Source organism: Eurosta solidaginis, chromosome 2, assembly GCF_040869045.1.
Source record: "Eurosta solidaginis isolate ZX-2024a chromosome 2, ASM4086904v1, whole genome shotgun sequence".
In the NCBI taxonomy this organism is placed as follows: Eukaryota; Metazoa; Arthropoda; class Insecta; order Diptera; family Tephritidae; genus Eurosta; species Eurosta solidaginis.
In genome coordinates this window covers 119,662,352-119,689,312 of record NC_090320.1, presented here as the reverse complement: position 1 = coordinate 119,689,312, position 26,961 = coordinate 119,662,352, and the positions used below count along the sequence as shown (strand labels likewise).

The following is a 26,961-nucleotide window of genomic DNA, read 5'->3' as shown; positions in this document are numbered from 1 at the left end:
ATAAATTTGTTTATGAAATAAGTGTAGTAAAATAGCACGCAAATAACTTTTGGCGCTATCGTTATCTCCTTTTGTTGTGCGAATAATTTTTCGAATAACATGCCGAAATCGGTTATTTTGTGTACATTTTGGTACATTGGTGAAATTTACCACTACCAACATTTTAATTATTTAACGTCCACGCACTGGTATAAGCATACCAGCTGCAAAGGCAAAAACGAGAAAAAAATGCTCGGGAACATTCATACTTACATACGTATATTGAATGGAAATTCCCATGAATTGTGACAACGGGATGACATCGTACGATTTTTTCCCGTTGCGTTTTCTTCATCTCCTAGAGCGCGAGGCGTGCGTACGCATATCGAGACAAAAAGGTAAGTGCTTCATAAATTGGGAATATAATTGGGAATTTGATTATTAATAATTCTTTCTTTGCAGGTTTTTTTTCAACGTCACAGTGATACTAATACATTTAGAGGCAGTCACAGCACAGGATGTGGAAAGAATTGCACTCGCATACTTCACGTGTGACCCAAATGTCTGTAAATTAGATTATCATCATCGAGGTTATACACTATGCCCACGAATCAGCAACAAACTTCCGCGCAACCACGTGCAATTGCGTGGAGATGATACTCGCGTCCATCCCATTGCCCAAATTATTTTTAATTTCCTTTTAAACAAACAACTGCCGGAAAAAGTACCAAAGCAAGAAGCGAAATTCGGAAATTTTCGGTTTTGCCTTGGCTAGTGAGTTGTCATTTTTTTGTGCATCGGTTTGCAGAACAATAAATCTTTTTTTTAAGAAACGAAATACACCCCAAAGTTGGACGTACAAATTATTCTATACCTCTGCTAGCAATGCTGCAGCAGTCTGTGCATGCATACATATAAATTGGTATATTTAAGTGGGCTGTGAATTACTCACTTGATAATTAGTATATTCGCATTCAACTCAGGTCAAGTAATAGATTTTTCAATGCCACTGCACGATGCTTCATCACCATTTTGGTGACATACGAAGAAAATTTTGAGCACAACGCAGAAATGTCGACTGGACGAGCAGGATCCTCTGCACCTAGTGGCGGCGTAGACGCCAACTATTATTATTTTTTATTTTTCATTGGGAGTCGTTATATAAACGATTGAACAAGCTGGATAAAATGGCCGATGTATTAGATAACATTGGCATATTTTCCGCTTGTAAAGCATTATAAGATGCTATGCATTGGAGTTGGTGAGGATGTGGGTATATGACACGATCTTCTAGTTAATAGTTTTAAAAAGCAGTCGCATTGTTTTCCCAACAGAAAAACGTTAACACAAGATGATCTTGGCTCCGAAATTTTACCAGCTGGTTGGAATGAAAGAGGCAGGAGATATGCCTTATGCTATTTTCCCTAACCTAAAATAGACAAAAGTGGCTTGATATTAGTGTTTTTGCCATTGGTTTTTGTACCGAAATAAAAAGATTGTTTTATAATAAAACTTCAATGGACACAAGAGTAAATACTTTTTTTTCCGTTTCGGAGAAAATATCCAAAATACAATGGCTTCTGGACAAGGTGGAAGCAAGCGCCAGGTTCTTGACTGGCACTTGGGACATACCAATCCATCCAATTTTGTTCGCATGTGGAGATTGCAGCAAAATCAATACGCCGATGACTTTAATGAATTTGTACCACAGTGCAGTGACAAGCAATCCTTTAATAGCGACCTTACGGGCATGGAATTCATAGGAAATGATTTTTGTGCAGTAGGCGGTGCGGATGGTCGTATAAGCATACTAGAGGTAAAGCGCGCAGTTGAAGAAGATCTTTTGAAGCAGAAACCGCAAAGTGACATTTTCCACAAATTTGATGGCAGCGGAGATGCAGCCCCATGCACTGGTATTTCAACGTATGAAAAGGAGATAGCTACCGTTCGCGAAGATGGACGTTTGAATATCGTCAATGCTAATGGTGTGCACACTGTATATCCCACTATCGGTGCGGATAGTATATCGCTTACGGCTGTAAAATATATTAACCCGAATGAGATGCTTACAGCAAATCGTATGGATGGCATACGCATGTTTTTTGTACGTGCTGCAGTGGGTGAAGTAGCTGTGACTGCTTTTATGACGTCTTGCGAAGAAGAGAAACGTTCCAATTATGTGTCTGCTCTCTTTCACATCCCACACAAGCTGGGTTACGGGACTCTGAGCACATTAATACCTGAAGCATCATTAATATCTGACCGTTATCGGAAAGAACTCGTTGACCAGGTAATTATACACCCAGTAGCACTGAGTTTGATGACGAATTAGTTTCTCAGTCTTGTTTTGAAATTTGCAGGTGTGTACAGGAAATACATGCGAGGCAACTACACAAACAATTGCAGATCAAGAATCACGTTCCTCAAACTACCGAGATGCATTAGCGATTGGACCGACATTGCGACCAAGAACGTAAGTCGAATTTAATTTGGTGGAAACGACCAAGTTAGTTTATAATAAGTTCTTTTATACTGGTTTTTAAACGGTTTGACAAGCCAACCTAATGTAAACGCACGCAAGTCATTTTCAGTCAAAAATGTCTCATGCACATACAACTTGTTTGAGAGCAAGCCAAATTGAATTTGCTGCGTGAAATCCTAACTCGATTTCCAATTTTTGTTCTGCGTGACATTATTATTTGACGTTTGCACACATGCTTTACATTGTCGCAACACATGCTTATTTGCGTTGGGGCAAAAAACGCCGATTGTTTGCGTGCGCAAAAAAAAACGCAGTGCGGTTTTATTAGGTTGGCTTGTGACCTATAAGGCGGATTTACATTACAATTATATGCCCTTCAAATTAAACTCTTTAGTACCAATAAAAAATTGAATTGTGCGAATAAATATTGATTTGAAAAATGTAGAAATTGAACACAACTTAAAAAAAAAGTCGCATCGGAAGTATCATATGAAATAATCATATTAGCAGATGGCTACATATCTGATCACGACTCAGAAAATGTCAAACTAAATCAGATATCAGATCAAGTAAACTCGAAAAATGCATTTAAAACTTTTTATAGTAAAAGTTATAGAGCTTAGGTCAGTTAATTTATAATAAAACAGCTGTATAAAACGGCGCATCTGTTAACATCGTCATTGACGGATGGAATGATTGAGCGTCAGATAATGAAATATCTAAACAGGTCGGAAAGTTCGACAAAATGCGTATGAAAATGCTTTTAAATGTAAAAATTATAGCGCTAAGATCAGTAAATTAACTAAGCAGAGATGAGATATTAGATCCCATATTATCATGTTAAACCAAAACCAAAGCTTTTTAAAGTATATCACGTGAGAAATCATAGCAAATCGTATTAAATGAAGTCACGTCATATCATGTGTGTCCAAATCAGTTGATGCCAGATCATATGATTCAATTTGAAACAATGTTCGCCCATATGGCGATGTCAAGGGAAGCACCGCGAAAAAAAAACGTTTATGAACGTCGGGTCATAGGTACCCCGCACATGTGCAGTAGTATGTGCGTCAAAATCTGAAAGGATGTTCATTGATTTTTAGTTGATGAACCTCAACGACGTATGCTCTTATCGACAAATAGCTGGCACTTCCACTATTTGCAAATGTCAATACTTCCAATGATGTAACATTGGTTTCAAGTAATTATCCTTTTCAGAAGCTGGCGTCCGTGGCAGACCGTGAGTCTGCGTCAGGGTTCTCGTGTCCTCGCTCTGGGTGAGCGAGTGAATTTTGGGTTAGATTTTTGGAAATTAACAAAGATAATGGGCTGAAAGCCTTTAGGTTCTGTGGCAGATCGGTTCGCCCTTCTGCGGTAGGCTTTTATTATGTCCTCGTTATGGGATAACGAGTGAATGGGATAGTTTCTGGTGTCCTCGCTCGGGGCGAGCGGGTGACCTTGGGGATTTTCTGGTGTCCTCGCTCTGGGGGAGCGAGTGAATTGTGGGGTTTTCTGTTCAGGGGCCCCCGGTTAGTATTGTTAAAAAACATAGAAAAAAATGCTTTGTTTGAGCTTTTGGTAAGCTCTCCCGTGTCTTCGTGCGTCTCGCTCCCTTTCCCCATTGCCCACCAGTAGTCAGGTTTAGGATTCCCTCCGGTAGACTCGACACGAGACCGGGGGTAGAGAACAAACAAAAGAAGATGTAGGATCGCCCTCCGGTAGACTCGCAACATCACGAGACCGGGGGGTTGATTATAATTAGGGCCTCGGGAGAGACACAAGCTTAGGGATAGCGGGGCATCACGGCGCGTGGTTGAAACGCGTCTTTATGTCCCGCGCTCCCTTTCCCCTTTGCCATCGCGTAGTACGTTTTAGGATTCCCCTCCGGTAGACTCGCCCTATTACGAGACCGGGGGGTTGATTATAATATATGGCTCGGGAGAAACACAGGCTTAGGGATAGAGACACGAAGACGCGGGTTCCGTAATATGCTTTCCATGCTATCACCACGTGGGCCTCTGATTTTAGATAGTCGGGGGAAATAGAATTTGGGTTTTTGGGGTTTTGTAAGGCGGCATTTGGCCCCTTACATTTAATCCTCCTTGTCGTGGGACGGAAGGAGTACCAATTTCGTAATTGGTCTAGTTATTTGTCCCCTGGTTGTATGAACGTCAACAACACGCACACGGTTATCAGAGCCTGGGTGTGTGTTGACGATTCTCCCCATTCTCCACTCGTTGGGTTGGAGGTTGTCCTCTTTGATAACAACTAGGTCTCCGGGTTTTAGACTAGGTTGTGGATGTTTCCACTTGTATCGTTTCTGGATCTCGGTGAGATATTCTGGTTTCCATCACTTGCAGAAAGTGTGATGTAGTGCTTTGAGTTTCTGCCACCGATTGATCATCGCGGCAGGGCTCTCACTAGCATCCGGCTCTGGCGGAGCCAGTAGATGGCTGGCAGTGAGGAAATGACCTGGGGTAAGTGGCTCTAGGTCCGTTGTGTCATTGGATGCCGGGCTGAGCGGCCGCGAGTTCAGGCATGCCTCGATGCGGCACAAGAGGGTATGGAATTCCTCGAAGGTGAATTTGTGTTGTGAGGCTATCTTTTTGAAATGGCTTTTGAAGCTTTTCACTCCAGCCTCCCACAGCCCTCCCATATGAGGAGCGCCCGCAGGGATGAAATGCCACGTGAGTGACTGGTGGCTGTACTTTGAGACAGCGTTCTCTCGCGCTTGTGAGATAAAGGTCTTGAATTCTGATCGTAAGGATCGTGACGCTCCGACAAAGTTCGTACCATTGTCGCAGTACATATTTTTTGGGCATCCGCGCCTAGATATGAACCGGGCAAATGCCGTAAGAAATAATTGTGTGCTGAGGTCAGTAGTGGCCTCCAGATGAACTGCTCGTGTGGAAAAACACACGAACAGGCAAACATTTGGATAGTCGACACCCTCTGCCGCGGTAACTTTTAATGTCGAAGGGTCCGGCGAAGTCGACTCCAGTATTCGTGAAAGCACGGCTGAAAGTCGTGCGTTCGCGAGGGAGAATACCCATAAGTTGGGTCTGAGCACGCTTTCGGTGTATAGTGCAAACTTTGCAATTGTGAATTGTTGCCCTAATCATGGTTTTGATGTTAGGTATCCAATATTGGGTGCGTATCAGACGTAACATGAGTTGGTTTTCCCCATGCAGACTTTGTTGATGAAACATTAGGACTGTCAGACGGGATAACCGGCAGTTGTATGGGAGGAGGATTGGGTAGCGTTCATTAAAAGCTAAGTCCTTTGACGCCCCGAGTCGCCCTCCTACCCGAATGATTCCATGTTGGTCTAGGTAGGGATTAAGTGAGAGTATTGCACTTTTCCATACAATTGGTTTTCCGGCCTTTAGATCATTATATTCGGAACTATAATGTTGTTTCTGATAGATTTTAATTAAGAGTTGGGTTACTGATTTGATCCCATCAGGAGAGATTAAAGGTGACTCGACCTGAAATGATTTTTTTGTTTTGGGGTGAGTTCTTTGGTAGAACCTCATAACGTATGAGAGCACCCGTAAAGCCCTAGGTAGGTCTGAAAAGCGTTGGAGAACATCGGTAGTATTTACTGTTGTTGTTGCGCAGGTCTTCGCCCTCTTTTCCTCTACGGAGGTGATGTAGTCACTTTCTTGTGCTGGCCATTGGGAAGTGTCTTCTTGCAGCCAAGAAGGTCCCTGCCACCACAACGAATTGTTGACCAATTCAGACGCAGGTAATCCTCTGCTACCCAAATCTGCTGGGTTAGATTCTGAGTTTACATGCAACCAGTCCTTATTTCCGACCATGTCGATGATCTTGGTGATCCGATGTGCGACGAAAGTGTACCAAGAATAGGGCGGTTTCCTTATCCATGCGAGGACGATAGTTGAATCCGTCCAAAGGTGAACTCTCACTGGTCCCAATTTAAGGTTTCTGAAAATTGATTCGGTGATTTCCGCTAACAGTACGGCTCCGCAAAGTTCCAATCGTGGAAGAGACAGGGTTTTCACTGGGGCTACTCGGGTTTTTGCTAGCAGCAGGTTCGTCCAGATGTGGTTATCAGTTTTCACGCGTATGTAGACGGCTGCTGCATAAGCCTTCTCGGATGCGTCACAAAATCCATGGATCTCGATGTCGGTTCCTGGTGAAAAGTTGACCCATCTAGGTATCCTGATTTTATCGATTTCATGGTATTGGTCGGTGAAGGTTTTCCATTTTTCCAGCGTACTGGTCAATACTGGGTCGTCCCAAGCGGTGCCTTCTAGCCAAATACTCTGCATGAGTATTTTTACCACAATGACCATTGGCGCAAGCCATCTTAAGGGATCGAAGAGTTTGGCGATTGCTGATAGTATCGCTCTCTTCGTAATGTTTTCCGGGTTGTCCAGCGTCCCCGCTTTAAAATAAAATAAATCGGAGTGGGCAATCCATCGAATGCCTAATGCTTTAACTGAACTGGTATCTTCGAATGCCAGGAAGTTTTCACTGAGCAGGTCTACTTTGGGGATGTCCCTTAGAATGTCCTCTGAATTGGATGTCCATTTGCGAAGTGGAAAGCCCGCTGAGTGTAGGACTTGACGAATTTCATCTCTGGCTTTAATGGTCGATGTGATCGTATGTCCACCCGCTAACACGTCATCTACATACATGTATTCTTGCAGTATGTTAGCCGCTGTAGGGTGTGAATTTGATACGTCGTCTGCCAGTTGTAGGAGCATTCTCATCGCGAGATATGGAGCGCAGTTCACTCCGAAGGTAACCGTCTTTAATTCGTAAAGACTAATAGGGTCATTCGGGGAAGTGCGATGCACAATACGTTGAAATTTGGTGTGATTTTCGTTCACCCAAATTTGTCGATACATCTTTTCGATGTCGCTATTGAATACGAAACGGTATAGTCTCCATCGTAGGATTAGGATGGGTAAATCGGCTTGTAGAACTGGGCCTGGGAGGAGAATATCGTTTAAGCTATTACCGTTGGCCGTAGGGCTCGAGGCATTAAATACTACGCGTACCTTTGTAGTGGTACTTTCTGCTTTAATAACGGCGTGGTGGGGCAGGAAGTAATGATCCGAATCGTCGGATGGGATATTCTTTTTTAATTTTCTCATATGTCCGAGCGTTTCATATTCTGACAACACTCGAACATATTCTTTACCTAAATCTGGGTTTTTAATTAGCCGCCCCTCATTCCGGAAGAATTAAGAGCATGTGCGTTTCAGGGACGGTCCTAAATTAATATTATTAGGGTAATCCTGCCTGAATGGTAGTGATACGGTGTATCTTCCATCTTCATCACGTTTCGTTGTTTCTTTAAATAATTTTTCGCAATACCTCTCATCTTCATTTAATATTTTATTTTTTGATACATTTTCTACCTCCCAGAACACTTTGAGTTGGTTGTCTAACGCAACCTCGTTGTAAAAAGACATAATGCTCTTCGTTGGATTCGGTGATTCGATACGACCGGTTAGTATCCAACCGAACACTGTCTCTTGGGCTAAAATTGTGTTTAGCACATTCTTTTTTATACCAAGTATGAGGTCTATGTCTTCATTGACGTAGAACCTCTTGTCTGCCAAAACCAAGTCTGGGAATGCCTGCATAGTCATTGCGTTGATATGGCAGAATGGAAGATTCCCAGTGAGTTTCGCTAGAACTAGTACGGGTGTAGTCAGGCTGAAGCAAGGATCCACTGGTGAACGTAATTCGATGTTGGATGCTTCTTTCACCTGAGCTGATACCGCATTTGTGATGCCTGAAACATGGGCATGCATTTTCCTCGCTGGCAAATTGATTCTGCGTTTCAGTCTTTCAGTTATAAAGGAACATTCAGACCCAGAATCAATTAATGCCCGCGCGGAGAAGTCGGTACCATTATGGTGAATGTGGACGCGAGCAGTTCCTAATAGCATACCTGTGCTGGAATTTGCATGGCAGGATTTGACATTATTGTTCGTAGAGGAAGGTGCTTGTCCCGATTCCTGTCTTTTCCGTGCCTGTACCGAAGTTGATGGGGTATTATCCGCATCTTTGAAAGGGTTGCGCACCGCCGGTTGCTGAAGTGTGTCCGCATGCAGGAGCGTGTGGTGACGAGAGTGCCATTTGGAACAGTTGTACGAACTGGTGCACCTCGTCCCTGTGTGTCCTGGGGATAAACAATTCAGGCAACCATTTGTGGATTTGACAAATTTAATACTTTCTACCGGGTTTAAATCGCAAAAACGTGAACAGTTGCGTAATCTGTGCTCCGCAGATTTGCACATTTTACACATTGATTTTGTTGTTTGCTTGGTTACTTTTGTTTGAAAAGCACCAAGTCTTTTTGTAGGGTTTTCCGTCGACTGGCGCGACGTGTTTCGACTTTTGAACTTTAGAAGTGGCATTTCCTGTAAAACCAGACACGGTTTCAAGTGTCTGGAAACGATTTGAAAAGAATTTGTCCATATCCTCCCACTTGGATATGTCCGTATTGTGGTCAATGCTCTGCTCCCATAGGGCCAACGTATTCTCAGGTAATTTTGTCGAACATAAATAAGTAATAATCGCATCCCAATTTGAAACGTCAATCTGATGTGTTTTTAAGGATGCTAAACAATTATTTATGTCGCGCTGTAAGGTTTTGATTGAGCTGCCGCACTCGCTATCTATCTTTTTTTAGATTAAACAAAATTTGTAGTTGTGAGTTTACGAGAATCCGCTTATTCTCGTATCTCTCACATAAGTTTTTCCAGGCTGTTTCGAAGCCTTCATTTGTCAAAGGACATTTCTTGACAACGTCCTTCGCCTCACCTTGGGTTTTTTGGTTAAGGTGGAACAACTTTTCTACCGGGCTTAGGCGACTGTTGTTTTTGTAGATGGCCGTGAACAGGTCACGAAAAGTTGGCCAAGATAGGTAGTCGCCCTTGAATACCTCAGTATCGCAAGCTGGCAGGCGGATACTGTGTTCACGCGCACGCTCTCCTTCAGGTCGAACCTGACTATCTCTTTCCTGCTTCAATTTGGCTTGAAGTTCAGCCATGTTCGACATGCATCGCAAGAATACGGCATATGCAGCTTTATGCTTGATCTTGACCGCTGCAATTTTCTTTGCGTCGAGGGTGTCAGAGCCAAGCAACTCCTCTAGGGCGTTCTCTGCTTTTCCCACTTAGCTTGCAACTCTTTTTGCTGTATTGCTAGAGTGTGTATAGTGTGCAGAGCCGCGTTGATATCATTAAAATCGGCCTCGAATTCGATTATTCGATCGGCCAATCTAATGGAAGAATCCATGTTCATGGTTGAAAGGTGGAGAGCAAATTAATCAAGGGATATAAAACTTTGAAAACCTGAGCGAATCACCCAACCAACAACTATTAAAATTACGCAAAATTAATTTATTACTCGTAATTTGTTTATTTTTGTCTGACTTTGCAGATTATTTGTGCCTTAAAACAGGGAGCAGGGGGAATCAACACCAATATGTATTGTGCGAAGTAAAGGGGGTCACTCGCCACTTCAATAAATTTTATTATAAAAAATAAGTGCGCGCGTTGATATAAAAACTCGACGAAAAGTGTAAAAACGTGTAATAAATCTTGTGCGAAAAATGAGGAAACTGTGTAACAAAAATTTATTAGGAAACTAGTGAAATTAACGTGATGCAAAAAGAAAAATTTAAATTTGCCACAATCGAATGGCGTGAAATTTTATATGAAAGTGAGGTTATGTGTACCTCTTCCTTGTGCTGTGTCTGGAGAGCCTTACCGCTGGTGAGGGGACAGACCAGATAGTCACAAGGAATCTTAAACGACGTTAATGCAACGCGTTTGCACTTATTTTCCTTTTTGGCACTACACAGTTTTTTCACACTTTTCGCGGTTAATTACAATCACGTATGGCACTTTAAATTGATTTTTCGCACTTTTTATTTGTTCTTTTAACCAAAAAAAAATGTGGCAAGAAATATTGCACTTACTTTGAACTCTTTTGGTGATTCTTATACTGGCGCTGATGTGGCAAGATGGCTTGATCTCTCAGTGTTTTTGCACGCTGGTATGAAATAATAGACTTTTTGTTGATTGTGGCAAATCCTTTTCCGGATAAATTTTTGTGACAATTTCTTTGATAAATGGCAATTTTGGTGCGGTCAGCTATAATCTCATGTTGTGGACTGTAATTTAGGTGCTGTATTTCAAATTCATGGTGAGAAAGGACCAAATGTTCGGCCGGGGTGCGTGTGCTCCTGGAGGTAGGTCGGCGCACCGGGGTCGATCTCAGTGGGAATATGTGTATGGAATAGAAAATAAGCAAATAGACGAGATTTCTCGTTATAATATATGTGGTTTATTGAATAACTATATAAATTGGTTGGGTACAATACTACCTGAATATATTGTTGAAAAACAGTGGAGATCGCTGGCGGCAGATGTTAGCTGGTTGGCTATTAGAATCCAACAGAGGCCGGTTGTATTGCAAGCTACAACCGTTGACCCGCAAAATCCCCCGTTTTGGAGGGGAAAGGCACCCATACATCAACCCCGACATGCACATATTCATGAGTGCTGACAAAAAGCACACATACACGTGCATGTACATGCATGCACATGTATGAGGGTGATGGTGTGGGTGGTTATAAATTAAGTCGAGTATCGGGTATCGATTTGCAGAGTTGTATGGGGGGATCGCAATCAGGTGCGGAAAAGTTAGGCATCCTGCCTAAACAATTTTGATTTCCAGCGTTTGGGTAACCGGTCATTTCCGGTTCGGTTAAGTTTTTTTGCGATTAGATTGTTTTTTTTTACTTAATTTTTTTTTTTTTGAATTTTCATATTTGAATATTTCAACGGTCTGTCCGTGGCATCCGGTTCCGCCGGATGTCGTTTTATTTTGAATTTCAAGCGTTTTGAGTCGTCTCTGCGCTTTTTGTCAGTTTTTGACGGTTATTTTAAATGCATGACATTACTAGCCACTGTGCACCACTACATCATGCCGACTGCCTTCCTTGCTGCTCCCGTAGTAGATGCGTAACCATAACAAAACATGGAAATCCAAAGAGTAGACAAAATTAAGTATTTGGGAGTTTTGATTGATGATAATCTAAATTTTGGAGAGCATGTAACTTATCTGGAAAGGAAAATTGCACAGAAAATAGGCTTCATGTATAGAACATGTAAACACATCAGTCAAAGTCATAAAATATTGGTTTATCGTTCAATTATTGAACCGCACTTTATTTATTGTCCTACTATTCTGCTATTAAGTAATGATATATATATTAAGAAACTTCAAATACAGCAAAACAAGGCAATGCGATTTATTTTAAAATGTCCTCCAAGAGCGCCAAAAATTGTAATGCTCAATAGATTAAACTGGCTTAGTATTAAACAGTCAGTTAGTTATTTCACATTGAAATTTATACACCAACTTAAGTTAGAACTGTTACCGAATTACCTGAGTATTAAAATACATTATAATCATGAAATCCACATTTATGGAACTAGAAATTGCAATAATATAAGACTGCCTAGAATAAGAACTGAGTTCGCCAAAAAGGTCTCTAGAATATTTAGGGTATAAAATTATAATTGATAGCGAAAACCATCCAAATGATACGCAGGATAGAGAAGTTTAAAATTGGTTGGTGGGAAAATTATGAAATTTATATGGAAAAGGAGTTTTATCTAAAATAAAACTAAAAACTCAACAAAATTGTTGGGTTGCTTTCTAGATAATTTTTTTGGGATTATACCGATGTTGAGGCGCGAAAACGAACGGTCGTGTTTAATTTTGCTCCTTGAATTTTATATTGTAAAATTGTAAAACCTCATAAAAATATTACATAATGTAAGAGATAGAGACTCAGGAAACTTATTTGTGACACTAAATAAAATAAAGTCTAAATTAATCAATTTTTAATATAAATAAGACATATGCATACATTTGCACCTGCATTAGTGGCTACATGCATATGTACATATGTATGCACATATATGTATGCAAGTTACTTAAACCAAAATGGAAAAAAGTGCGACAAGTGTAAAAGTTCGATACGTGGAGAAGTGGCCAATATACGATGTGAAGCGGTGTGTGGTAGTTATTACCACCTGACCAATGTTCTGGGTTGGATCAATAAAGCATTTATAAACTGCAAGAATGTGAAATGCTAAGATTTATGTGTACTGACTGTCTACAGTATGTACATAATGTAGATGACATATTAAAAGACATGCAAATGGTAGTGAAGCAAAATGGACAACAACTACAAGAATATAGAAGTGAATTTGACAATGCACTTAGAAAGAACGAAAAAGAAATAAAGCATCTTCTACAAGCGGTGGAAACAGCTTTCAGTGAAAGAATTAGAGCTATGCAAAAAGCGCAAGAATCGTGTGAAAAAAGTGTAAAAGAGGTTAATAAAATACGGGAAATAGCAGAAGGCCTTAAGCGAAGCAGTGAACAGGTATGTGTCGAATTAAAAACTAACAAAGATGACAATAAGAAAATGATTGAAGCAATAAGCAGCGAAAACAAAAAAATGTTCAATGAACTAAAGCAGAATGTCAATAATGTAGAAGCAAAAATATCATTATCGAATACAACAACAAGTAATAAACAAAAAAAGAAGCGTTGCCAGAGATAAAAAAAATCATCCACTAATAGTGAAACCGAGCAAAAAACAAGATGCGGAAAGGACAAAAAATGACCTTAATTCAAAAGTAGACCCTAAAGGCTGCAAATAACGAATATAGTAACTAGGCAAAGCGGGGTAGTGATAGTTGAAAGTAAAAATGATCAAGAACGAGATAAAATTAAAAATGCCATCGAGACTAATCTTGGAAATGCCTATGAGGTCAAGATCCCTAAGAAAGTGAAACCGACAGTTGTTGTATCGGGTATAAATTTTAAATATGATAGTGAAGAACTGGCGCAGAGAATTAAACGACAAAATGCGTGCCTTTCTCAAACGGACATTAAATTATAAAACAGAATGAAAAGAAAAAGGGCCCGAATGTGTATTACAACGCAGTACTGGAATTGGACGTAGAAGCTTTCACGATTATACTAGCTGGAGAAAGGATAAATGTAGGCTGGGAACGGTGCAGAGTGTATGATGCAGTCCAAGTAATTTGTTGTTTTAAATGCAAAGGCTTTCATCATAAGGCCAGTGAAAATTTAGAGTTTAGTATAGTCTGCAATATAGCCATTAACATGAATATATGGTGCATTATTATAAAAATCAAAAAATGTGCGTTAAAATAGCAAATTGGTGTACTTTATCACTCACCGAGTAGCAGTGACGCCGACTTTATTTCGTTTTTAGATGAAATCCTGACTGAAAACGTCAAGGAATCAGACAATAATATCATAATTGGAGATTTTAACATCAATATGAATATATCGTCAACATACTCGAAACACCTATTAAGTTTATTCGCACAAAGGGCAATGATTCAAAGAATTAATTTCAATACGAGAACAACAGAGAACTCTGCTCTTTAGTAATAATGATCAAGTTAGGTCGGAAAATATAGTTGAATATAGAATTTCGGATCATGAAACAATTAATTTCAAAGTGCCAAAAACAAAGTTTTGCAAAATGAGAAGTTACTCTACTTTTACCTCATGGGAATACTATAGTTCCGAGAACCTTTTAAATAAGCTAAGAACATGCCATTTTAGCTTTATGCGTAATGCGGGAGTAGAAAATAAAACTACAGCCCTGAACAATATTCGCACTGACATATGCGAAGAGAACAAAAATACAACTGAGAAATAAGTGGTATGACCGTGAGCTTACAGCTCTCCATAAAAGAAAACTTGAGCTATATAATATTGTCACAGAAACAGGATACTGGGATGAATACAATGTATTAAAGAAAATATAAAAAAGTACTATTATGTATAAGAAGAAGATGTATATGGAAGGCAGAGCTCACAGCAATAATGGAAATATGAAGCGGATGTGGAAGTGTCTGAAAGACCTCGCAGAGCTTACAGATAACAAAAAAACATATCACTAAGATAGTAATACATGTCGAATGCCTCGAAAATGAGTATCATATAGATAATGCCTTAAACAATTTTTTTGTACAGAGCATAGTCGAAATTAGTGATAGTATCGAAGAAATGCCTACTGCATCCGAACTAAACGTTGATCGCTCGATCGCAATACAACCATTTCTTTTCACTGACATTGAGTTACGATGATATAATGAATATCACAAAAGCTTTTAAAAATAAATATGGCGGAGAAAAGCTTTTATCTGAGGGTGTTTTCAAGGATTCCATGATGTACATTGGTAACTTTTACAAAGACATAATAAATGAGTCCCTAAATAATGGCATTGTTCCAAACTGCTGGAAAGTTTCAATAGTACCTGTGGAAAAAGTAAAAAATACAGTGAAACCGGAGGAGCTACGGCCAATCAATACGTTACCCTCAGATGAGAAAATTATGGAAATGGTGGTGAATAATCAATTGGTGGCATACCTAGAAAAGCACAAAGTTATTATACCAGAACAGTCTGGATTCAGGAAGAGCCATTCTTGTGAAACAGCACTTAACATGGTTATTGCAGAATGGAAAGAAGCTATATCAGATAAAAAAGTTGTGGTGTCTGTCTTCTTAGACTTGAAACGGGCCTTTGAAACAGTTGATAGACGGGAATTGTTGAATGTTTTGTTCAAAACTGATGTCAGAGGAAAGACTTTGGAATGGTTTCGAAGTTATCTCAGTGACAGAAAGCAAAGGACGGTAATTGAAAACGCAGTCTCATCGGTTGTGGATGTAGATATCGGATTGCCCCAAGGTTCAGTACTTGCACCGATACTATTTACATTGTACATAAATGATATAAAAAAATTCTTAAAATATTGCAATATACGTCTATTTGCGGATGATGCACTGCTCATCATCAGTGAGAAATATGCCGACTGTGCAATGCAGAAAGCACAAGAAGACATTGACTCTCTATACAACTGGTTGTGCCTCAAAAAAATTGAAGTTAAATATAGATAAGACTAAGTTCATGGTATTTTGCAAAAACCAGAACATCATACGTAATAAGGATTTAAACAATATAACCCTGAAGATAAAAAACAATTTAATTCAAAGAGTTAAAGAAATGAAGTACTTAGGAGTTTTAATTGATGAAAACCTGAATTTTGGAGAACATATAAATTATCTTGATCATATCAATTATTCATGTACAGAACATGCAAGCATATTAGTCAACGTCATAAAATAATGGTGTATCCTTCAATTATTGAGCCGCACTTTATATACTGTCCTACAATTCTGCAGAAAGCGAGTGATATGCAAATTAAAAGACTACAAATAAAACAAAACAAGGCAATGCGATTTATATTAAAATGTCCCCCAAGAACATCAAAAACTATAATACTGAATCGGTTAAACTGGCTTAGTATAAAACAGTCAATAAGTTACTTCACTTTGAAATTTATACATCATGTAAGGTTAGGAATGCTACCGAGTTACCTGAGCAATAAAATATTATATAATCACGAGATCCATAGTTATGGAACTAGATACTGCAATAGTATAAGACTGCCTAGAGTAAGAACAGAGTTCGCAAAGAAGACTTTAGAATACACAGGGTACAAAATGTACAATAAACTACCTACTGGGATAAAAGATTGTGAAAATATTAATAAGTTTAAAGTAAAATTATTTTTATATTGTAAAACACTTAATATTTAATGAAATAAATGTTTACTTAACATCAACTAGGTCTTAAAGACCGTAATAAATAAATATAATAATAATAACTAGGTTTTAAAGACCGTAATAATAAATAAATAAAAAATAAAACTATCCCCAAGGCAGGGAAACCCTCCCACTCTAAACCAAATGATTATAGGTCTATAAGCTTATCTTCTTTTCTGCTTAAAGCACTCGAAAGGCTCCTAGAGGACTACATCAGGAGTATTGAGCCATCGCACAGTGGCGCCTTTTGAGTTTTTTCGTTGCAAAAATCATAACTTTTGAAGCAATGAAGATATTTTAAAAATTTAAAATGCAAATGAAAGGTAATTATTTGAAGTTTTATTCGTCAAAGTCGAAAATTTTTAGAAAAATGCAAAAACAAAATGTTTTTAGTAAAAAATAAAGCAAATAAAATGAGATTTGTCTTATAATGACGTATTTAAGCATTAAATAAGATAAACTAATGATTTTGATAAGATAGCGTGGCACTGCCCACTTATGATAAAATATTGTATCTACGTAGTCACGTAATCAATAACTATCAAAATCGATAGACGTATTGTTTCTTTTAAATGGCAATACTCTTATAAAACTCATGTCCGTTTTTGGTGCCACAATAACAAGGTGCTTCAAAAGTCATCGTAAAATTTTACATGTTTTTTTTTGTTTAATTTACAAGCCAAATATGTATCTTATTAATAACTAAAGTTATTGAAAGTGGTTCAATGAAATATGTATTTTATTAATAACTAAAATTTATTGAAGGTGGTTTAATGAAATTTTATTTGAGCTAAAGATTAAACAGCCAACGAATTTTGGAAAAGGGGAGTGGCACTGCCCATTTATGCCAAAAAGTTTGATCTTAGTAACCGCTTTGCCTATTTGTACCAAACTCGATAGACGTATTGATTTCCATAAAAATTTAATACTCGTTTGAAGGCGGAATGCCTAAGCTTTAAAATAAATTTGATAAACTTTAGAGAAATGCAATAACGAAAAGTATATATTTATATATTACTAAATTAGTTAATTCTTTTATTTGAAATAAAAAATTAACTTGTACATAGATATCTTATTTTTCAATAAAGTAACAAAATTGATTAGTAAATCTCTTTTTCATTTGTGATAAGAAGTGAGAAACTTATTTTATCTTAACATAGTCATCGACACTGGAACATATATCTAACAAAGCACCTATTTCTGAGCTATACGCATCTGTAAGATCTTTTTGTGTTCTTACATACCTCATAGATGATATGACTGGATCAGAAGAGATAGCTAATATGTTGAAAAGGTCTTCATTTTGTCTAACTCGTGATACTTTGCAGGTGTTCATACATCTATAACTTTTGTAGTCCTTGTTCTTAGATTCCTGAGCTTCTTCAGACAATTCTCCTAATGGTAAGCACTGGTACTCTAGTAAATCTTTTCCATGTGCTAAAATTTTATGTACCGTTGGTGTAAGTTTCTTCTCAGGATACTTTTGATGCAGCAACTCTGTAGTTTTAGATGCATATTCTCCAAATTCGGGTGCATTAACTGGCTCATGGCAGTTTAAAATATTTAAAATTACTCCCAATCTTTTCACAATATCTCTGCCAACTCCTGTTATGCGAGCAGTCACTTCATCGTTTTCAAAAAATCTTCTTGAGGAGTTACCATCATTTGTATTTCCGTACCCAAACTTTGGACAGTCAACTCTAAGGCCAATCTCTTTATAGAATGGATCCTGAATTATTTTTTTTCTCCTGTTTTGTTTCACCTTACATGTTGTATTGTCGTCGAAAACTTCTCCTTGTTGTGGTAGTGTATAAGCCAGCTTCAAAACAAATTCCATACATCTTATCCTAGCATGCAAAGGAGATATTCCATACTCATAATTTAGTTCGTCAGTTATTGAATCATCAAGATTTTCAAAGTCCTTTTGGCTCTTACAAATTGGATATTTCATTGTAGATGTCGTATTTGTTATTAAGTTCAAAACTTTTCCATCGACCATTGTTAGAAGAAAATCATGCTTTATTGTAATGACATTCCCCTCTTCAATTTCAATTATTGTTGGTTCCAATTTTGCGATTTGATTTTTCATATCGCTCACTGTAGCTTTTATGAGTTCCGAAGACTCCTTCTCGTATTTAAATATCGGGCGGCACAATATAGTTGATGACGGACGTGGATTTTTCCAATATTCTGAAGCTTCATCTTTTAGTCGTAATGAAACAATAGAAGCCATAAACATATTACTATATGTAATTGTTTCATCGTCTACATCTATTCTTTGTTTATATGCGCTTTGTCCTGATTATCCACCACAGCCCCACTTAGTTATCAATTCTAGCTCCTTTGGCAGTGATTTCAACTTTTCTTCAGTAAAACTTTGAAGGAGTCGTGTAGACATTAGGTTTTGTAGCTCAATTTCAGCTGATACTTCGGATATTTTGGGACTTAGAGGAACTGCTTCTTTCTTGGCTTGAGTAATTTTTTTGTATCCAGGTAAAATATCGGCATTACGTTGAAATAATGACTTACGCAATATAATATATTTTTTCTTCGTTAAACCGAGATCTATAAACAGCGCCAAAGCTTCTTCGGTAGCGTATTTCCTAGGTAGCGCATTTGGTGGTGTGGGATGCTGTTTTTGATCCTCATCAGTCGCACTGGACTTGCTACCGCGACTGCTTCTGTTATATGAGACTTCACGTTTTCTTCGTCTTTTTTATATTTAATAGCCAGTGCTTCTGAAAGATGAGTCGTGGCCATAGATTTTGTGGTATCAGCCAGCTTCCGTTTCCTTGTGTAGGTAGAGCACTCTTCTATTGTTGGTCTCCCTCTAGTTGGATTGGTTAACGTGCTAGGCGTTTCTTCGTCCAAAAATGCTTGTTTCACTCGCTAATTCTCTCATAATAGCCTCAGTGAAGTCCCGTCTTGACTGTAGATTTAAACACCGCAAATAGTTTCGAGTTTTCTAGATACATATTAGAATTGGCTTCAAGTGTATCTGACTAAATATTAAACTGTGAACTATATTTAAAAAATACTATTCACTTTATTTAAGTAAACAGAATACTTAGTTCCTTAATCTCCAAAAGACGAATGATAATGTGCATTGTATGATGGATAGCTTAATATACCTTCTCAAATTATTAAAATGAATTTCAGGTATACAATTCGTAACTAAAAAAAATGTATGTTGTTAACAAGTTCCATAAACAATCAATGTTTCAATCCTAAATTAAATTATCTTTAATTGCTATACAAGAAAACGACAACCGGTCGCCTTATTTACTCACAAAACCATTTTAAATAGAATGAAAAAGAAGACAACTTTCAAATTTTTCCCAATGTTGAAAATTGGTTAACTTTTATCGGCTCTACCTGGTAAACTATAATCTTCTGTGTAAAAGTAGTTGTATATTCTTGATCCCTCTCTCTATTAGAAACATGTATTAGATTTAGCGAACGCTTTCATGATTTTTTTGATTTTTGCCATTCTTCAACGGCAGAGCGCCACTGTGCGTCGCTTCTTTCGCAAGCTCAACATACCTATACTAAGGGAAGGTCAACTGACACGGCCTTGCACTCACTGGTATCCATTATCGAAGGTCACTAGACCTCAAGGAATACACATTGTTGGCATTTCTAGATATAGCGGGTGCCTTCAACAACGTTCTCCCGGAGGCCATCACCTCGGCGCTGACCGATCTGCGGGTGGGCGCCTGCTTGGTGGAGCTTATATACAATCTGCTTACGCGTAGGCAGATAAAACCGAGCTTGTCCTCTTCACGAGGAGGTACAAAGTACCAAATCTAACACCGCCAAGAATTGGGGGTACGTTTTTAGCGTTTTGCGATCAAGTCAAGTATTTGGGAGTCATTCTGGATAGGAAGCTATTTTGGAGTGACCATATAGTGGAGCCATGCAAGAAGGCACCAGCAACGCTGTTCACCTGCAAGAGGGCAATTGGCACCTCCTGGGGATTTTCCCCTAAGGTGGCCTACTGGATTTATACAGCCATTATGCGCCCGATTCTTCTTTATGGTGCCTTGGTCTGGTGCCCTGCACTAGCTAAAACTACCTATCATAAAATGCTTCAAACGGTGCAACGGAGTTCGGAGCTCTGCATCACCGGGGCTCTCGGCTCCACTCCATCTGAAGCACTCAACACAATGCTATACCTTCCACCTCTTGACCTGGTGGCGAAGGAAATAGCGGTCATCGCCGCTCTACGCATAAGAGAAACAGGTCTCTGGTCAAATGGATCTAGTGGACACGCAACAATCCTGGGCACGAACGCCCTAGTCCCAATACCGGTGCGCACTGATTACTGCACGCCAAAGAACGTCTTCGTTAAAACTATAGTATATATATACGATCGCGACAGAACTGGAATACCAGACAACAGACGGTACCGGGTGCCATCAACATATTCACGGATGGTTCTAAGCTTGACGGGAAGGTGGGAGCAGGCCTCTTTTCGCCGGATCTGGGTATAGAGGTCTCTTTTCGCCTACCAGATCACTGTAGTGTTTACCAAGCGGAAATGCTGGAAATACACAAGGCTGTGAACCATCTCGGGTCTATGCCTAAGAATGGTAAACGGGTGTTTATTTTCTCAGACAACCAGGCCGCATTAAAGGCCCTGGACTCATTCGTCGACAACGCAAAGTCGGTCACTGAATGCCGCAGATCTCTTAACGAGATGGCTCAGCACTTCAGTATCAGCCTTATATGGGGGGTACCTGGGCCCAGAGATATTGAAGGCAACTGCAGAGCAGATGAGCTGGCCAGAAGAGGCACCACCGACCATATCCTTCCGGAAAATGATTCGGTAGGTATACCCATGGCCACTTTCAGGCTTCGTGTGAACACAAGCACTATAAGAATTGCAAATGGACTATGGTCAGCCATATCATCGTGTGAGACATCCAGGCAAACCTGGCCCTCATATGACAAGGGGCGCACAGGAGCGCTTCTGATTTTAAACAAATCAGTTCTATCGTCCCTGATAAGGGTTCTAACAGGTCATTGTTTAATAGCCACGTATGGTGCTAGAATGGGGACTGTTGTCGTAGCTGCTGATGTACAGAAGAGGAAGACAGTGTCCAGCACCTTCTCTGTCATTGTCCAGCGCTTAGTAGGCGTAGGTTGGACATCCTTGGTAAACCTTTTCTACATGACCTCGTTGAGGTCTCTAGCTATGAAGTAAAGGCAGTAGCAAAATGTATAATTTCCACGAGGTGGTTTGACCCGCTTTAGGCAGGGTAGGGGTCCTCTTTGAGACCCTATAGGGTATTACAATGGGCCTATTGGCGGCCTAAGTAGTGAGCTATTACCATAGTATCCAGCTCAGCCCTTGCAACCTAACCTAACCTACCTAGTGGGTCGTTAACGTCTTCTAGTGGATTACGGGCGTTACTCGCCTCCACTCTACGTTCTACCGCATTCACTGCTGTAACATCTTGTACACACCTCGGCGGATTACGGGACTTATTTGCCTCCGCCGAATTACTAACGTTGCTACCCGTTTGATGTACCGCGTCTTTACTAATACCGACGCTTCTACAATCGCCCTGGAGTTGAACACCCGCCGGAATTCCGCTGTCGCTCTTTGGCTTCTTCAGCCCTAAGTTAATGCCAAATTGACCCTTCACCTCCACGCCTTTCTTCTTAAAGTGCGCCTCCTCGTTTAAGATTACCAAATCAACTCGATCGATTGGAGCCAGTGTCTACTAACGCTGAAACCTTTAACCCGTTCAGCAACAAGTCCTTGAAGATTAAGCCGCTTTTCTTCTTTACGGCGCTCTGTTCGTTTCGCATCGCGTTGACGTTACTTCCTTCCGGCTTCACGTCCTTCGTTTTCTTTTTACATTCCTGGCCCTTGTGGCCGCCCTGACCACAGCTGGAACATTTTCAGCGCTTTGAGCAATTTCTAGCGAAGTGATCTGGATCACCACACACATAACATTTCTTTGATTGTTGCCCCTGCCGTTTGACTGCACCTTGGCTTGATGGTCTGGTTTGCGTCGGATTTTGGGAAGTTGCCCTATTTGCGCGAATTTTGTCGTAAATCCTTATCTGTTCCTTCAGGTCACTTACTGTTTTGGCTTGATATAGAGATGCCTTGTTGGCCCTAGAGTCAGGGATACCCTCTATGAAATACTCCACTAAACTGGAATCATCTAATTTAATCGACTTTACGATTTCCATTAAACTGTAGAGGTATTCCAGATAATCCTCGTCCTGTCGCTTGTGACGGTTCTTTAATAATCGTTGGACCTCATTCGATGATTGGGCTGTGCCAAACTCCTTACGCAGTACTAGCTTGAGGGCTTCCCAACTGCTCACCCCGGTTTGGCTGCAAACGAACATGTTTGCGGCCCCCTTCAACAACTGTTTACCATTAATAAATTTTTGTAAGGGGTTCCAGTCAACGGCTGTAGCATTCTGCTCAAAATCTTCGAGCCATTGCTCCACACTGGGTTGCCCCGAACCAGAAAATTTAGTCATAGAGTCTTCCATATCGCGAAGAGTGAAAATCGAGCTCTCTAGTTGAACCTCAACCACACACTGCCTACATGCCGCCTCATCATAGTCAGACTCAATGTCGCTCGCAATCAAGCCGAAGTGTTCCATGAGTCTATCCTGCAGAGTTACTCTTCACCCTACAGTCGACAACCCCAAACCTACTAACTTTTCTTTTAATTCTGCAACCGTCATTGACAGTATTTCGTCACGTTCCATTGTTCCGTCCGATTACAAAAGAATTACAAAAAACAAATACCTTTTGATTTACAACGAAAAATTAAATAAATGTATGCCAGGTTACAGTTGGCGGTAAGCAAATGAATATGAATGTACGATCAAAGTTAAGATTACGGATACGTATGTAAGTTAACAGTTAAAATTATAAAAATGACATCAAAACTACAAAATTTCATTTCTACTCATCAGCGTCACCATATTGCTGCCCGTTGCTGTATCATTGCCAACGTGCTTTGTAACCTTCAGCTGTTAACTTCGCAGTGAGTTCTGCCCAGTGGCACCGTTAGCCGTACCGTTTGATTTTCCCTTCGCTGTTTTTGGTTTGCGCCTCGCTGCTTTGACTAAGCGCTTCACTGCTTTGATTTACCGTTATTTTCAACTGGTGACAACGTCGTCAATTGCAAGCAAATTCGATTTTATCGTAGCACGCGCATTTGACTTTAACACTCTACTTACGTGCGTACCGCCGTTTGTGACCCTCGTTGCTTGCCTCGAACTGCTGCTGTCCAAACTTGCAAATGTTGAAATTCCTCTAATAATTATGCGAGTTGTTGCCTGCTGCTACTATCAATGATTCCGCTAGTACGATGCGCTTTTCAATTTTGCTGATGCTTTTATTTTACACAAAATTCTGCCACTGCGCCTTTGCCGGTTCGCGTTACGCTGCTACTAGTTGGTTGACGCTAACTGTTGCACAGCGTTTGCGACAGCGCTGTTTTACTTAAACCGTTTTGCTCACGCCGCCTCGTTGTTATAAAAATTTAATAAAACGCGATTTCTGGCTGGACTTTTATCCCACTCTGACACCACTTTGTGGAAATTTACTTTCCCTTAATAAAAATAACTCTGATTTAAGATATACTGAATTAACAAACTTTATTTTCAATATAAAGACTTTGCTTAATGGCGGTCGTCAGCACAGTTTGGTGGTAGAAAATTGAATGTCCGCCTCAAACGTTTCGTTCTCGTTCGTCTCTGTAATTTCACTGTCAATAAGGGTTGCAAGGACTGGAGTTGCCGTCCTGTCATTTTCCCACAATCGGCCATTCTGCTTTCTCATTCGTCCCGAATGAGGGGTCCCACTTTTTCAAATACTCGGCAATAGTGGTGGTGCGGGCTGGTCCTTCATGATCGCCAACCTTCTGAACTTCGTATCGACAATGATTTAACTTCTCGGTCACTTTGTACGGTCCTAAGAACTTTGGCTACAGTCGTAAGCGCTTGTCGGGTGCGCTTGATGGCGACAAGCTCGCCAACTTCGTATTGCTCTTATTGTTTACGCTTACGGTCAAAGGATTTGCGATTTTCACTTTGGATGTGAGCTATGTTCTGTTGAGCCTCCTTCCGCACAGCTTCGCGCTCTTCTTCAAGCTCTTCAACAGCTATAGTTTGCAAGATTTGTTGCAGCCCTGGCATGTTTGGGATCCGCATCTCCACGCCAGTCAAGATTCGAAACGGAGCAAAGTTGGTGCTCCTCGGAGGCGAGTTATTCACGAACTGGAATCGTCTAATTTAATCAACTTTCCGATTTCCATTAAACTGTAGAGGTATTTCAGATACTCCTCGTCCTGTCGCTTGTGACGGTTCTTTAATAATCGATGGACCTCATTCGATGTTTGGGCTGTGCCAAACTCCTTACGCAGTACTAGCTTGAGGGCTTCCCAACTGCTCACCCCGGTTTGGCTGCGAACGAACATTTTTGCGGCCCCCTTCAACAACTGTTTACCATTAATAAATTTTTGTAAGGGGTTCCAGTCAACGGCTTTAGCATTCTGCTCAAAATCTTCGAGCCATTGCTCCACACTGGGTTGCCCTGAACCAGAAAATTTAGTTATCGAGTCTTCCATATCGTGAAGAGTGAAAATCGAGCTCTCTAGTTGAACCTCAACCACACACTGCCTACTTGCCGCCTCATCATAGTCAGACTCAATGTCGCTCGCAATCAAGCCGAAGTGCTCCATGAGTCTATCCTGCAGGGTTACCTTTCACCCTACAGTCGACAACCCCAAACCTACTAACTTTTCATTTAATTCTGCAACCGTCATTGACAGTATTTCGTCACGTTCCATTGTGCCGTCCGATTACAAAAGAATTACAAAAAACAAATACCTTTTGATTTACAACGAAAAATGAAATAAATGTATGCCAGGTTACAGTTGGCGGTAAGCAAATGAATATGAATGTACGATCAAAGTTAATATTATGGATACGTATGTAAGTTAACAGTTAAAATAATAAAAATGACATCAAAACTACAAAATTTCATTTCTACTCATCAGCGTCACTATATTGCTGCCCGTTGCTGTATCATCGCCAACGTGCTTTGTAACCTTCAGCTGTTAACTTCGCAGTGAGTTCTGCTGAACTCTTTCCACGTGACGATGCCACTGACTCGGGTTCTCCTGACACATCTTCGAAATCATGGGCACGATAAATTTAAGCCTTGTCATCTCCATAGGTCACACATGATCGATGTGGTACGTTCCCAATGGACGGTCCTCCTTGTTAATGGGATTCAGATAACCTTCTTGCTTTCAACAGATACTCTCAGTGACGATGCAACTAATGCAGCTCTTAACTACCTTCGCCGCCTTAGCGCTTAATTGTGGTATAAAAAAGTTCTTCTCTACAGCATCTTGGGTCTTCTTAGCGGAAAAATGCCCTTGGTTGTGTGCGATCTTGATGATTTCACCTTCCATAAGGGATGGAACGAAAATGAGTTCCTTGACGGGATCTTTATGTAGTATACCATGCTTTACGTAAAAGTCCTCATACTCCTCGTCTCCAAAACCTGGCGCACCGCCTTTATCCAATCGTCGTTCTCCTGGGCTTGTCGCAGCCGATGGATCAATCCATCTTCCAGGATGAGGCAGGATACTCTGCTTAGGGCGTCAACGTGTCCCATCTTAGTACCTGATCGCTGTTCTATTGCATAGTCGAAGTCTTGGAGGAGCATCACCCACCGAGAAATTCTCACAGGCACGCCTTGCTTCTGCATTGTCATTGCAAAAGCGTTACAATCGGTCACAATCTTGAAATGGAGTCCCATCAGATATAGTCTCCACTTTTTCAACGCTTCGACGATCGCCAACACCTCCAGTTCATATGAAGGGTACTTTTCTTCCACAGGCTTCGTCTTGCGGCTCATGTACTACACTGGACGGAACTCCTGGTCGTCGATGTCTTTTTGATGAAGGACCGCACCGTATCCCATCATGCTTGCATCCGCATGAACTTCCGTCGACGCCTTCGGATTATACGGTTTTAGTACCGGCGCATGGGTCAGAGCGTGTTTCAACTGTTGGAATGCTGCCAGCTGATCGTCCCCCAGCACGAACTTTGCCTCTTTTCTGAGCAGGTCGGATAGCGGTTTGGCTATTACCGCGTACCCATCCACAAATTTTCGAAAATATGACGTAAGCCCAAGGAATCGTTGTAAGGCTTTGCGATCGTGAGGAATTGGGAAGCTCTTGATTGCGCTAGATTTGGCCTCTGGTGGCTTTATGGAACCATTCTCAATAACATAGCCTAGAAAATCTACCCTTTTAGTTAAAAACTGACACTTATTCCATTTAATTCCCAGACCATTCACCGATGCTACCGATAAAACCCGTTCCAATTTATCTAAACCCTCTTTCTCATCCTTAGCGGGAATAATGAGGTCATCCATGTAGACTACTAAGGTTCCATCTTTTATAAGCTCTCTTAGTACCGCCGAGATATAACTTGTGAATACGGCCGGAGAGTTGGATATACCGAACGGGACGTACAAAAATTCGTATTGGCCACTTGGTGTGACAGACGAAGTAAACTTACGAGAGCCAGCTTCAACTGGAACATGGAACAATCCGTTCGTCCAATCTAACGTAGTGTATACTCTTGCTGCCTGTAGTCGCTCGATAACGTAATCGATTAGTGGAATCCCAACAAACATTTAGATTAGAAAACGATTAGAAGACGAATCTAATTCTAACGTATTTCTCTAAGGTAGAAGGTTAGAGGACCATTTGCGAAACTG

General features: G+C 40.3%; 2 protein-coding genes and 1 pseudogene across 7 annotated transcripts in view; 2 read left to right on the top strand and 1 right to left on the bottom strand.

Annotated features, from left to right (window-relative positions):
- The window catches only part of TBC1D16 (TBC1 domain family member 16), a 435,866-nt gene that overhangs the window by 82,271 nt on the left and 326,634 nt on the right, over positions 1-26,961 (top strand). The gene's annotated exons all lie outside the window — the stretch shown is intronic.
- Positions 1-26,961, bottom strand: part of STUB1 (STIP1 homology and U-box containing protein 1) — a 402,469-nt gene that overhangs the window by 362,194 nt on the left and 13,314 nt on the right. The window lies entirely within an intron of this gene.
- On the top strand, positions 1,163-13,094 carry LOC137239480 (uncharacterized; annotated as a pseudogene).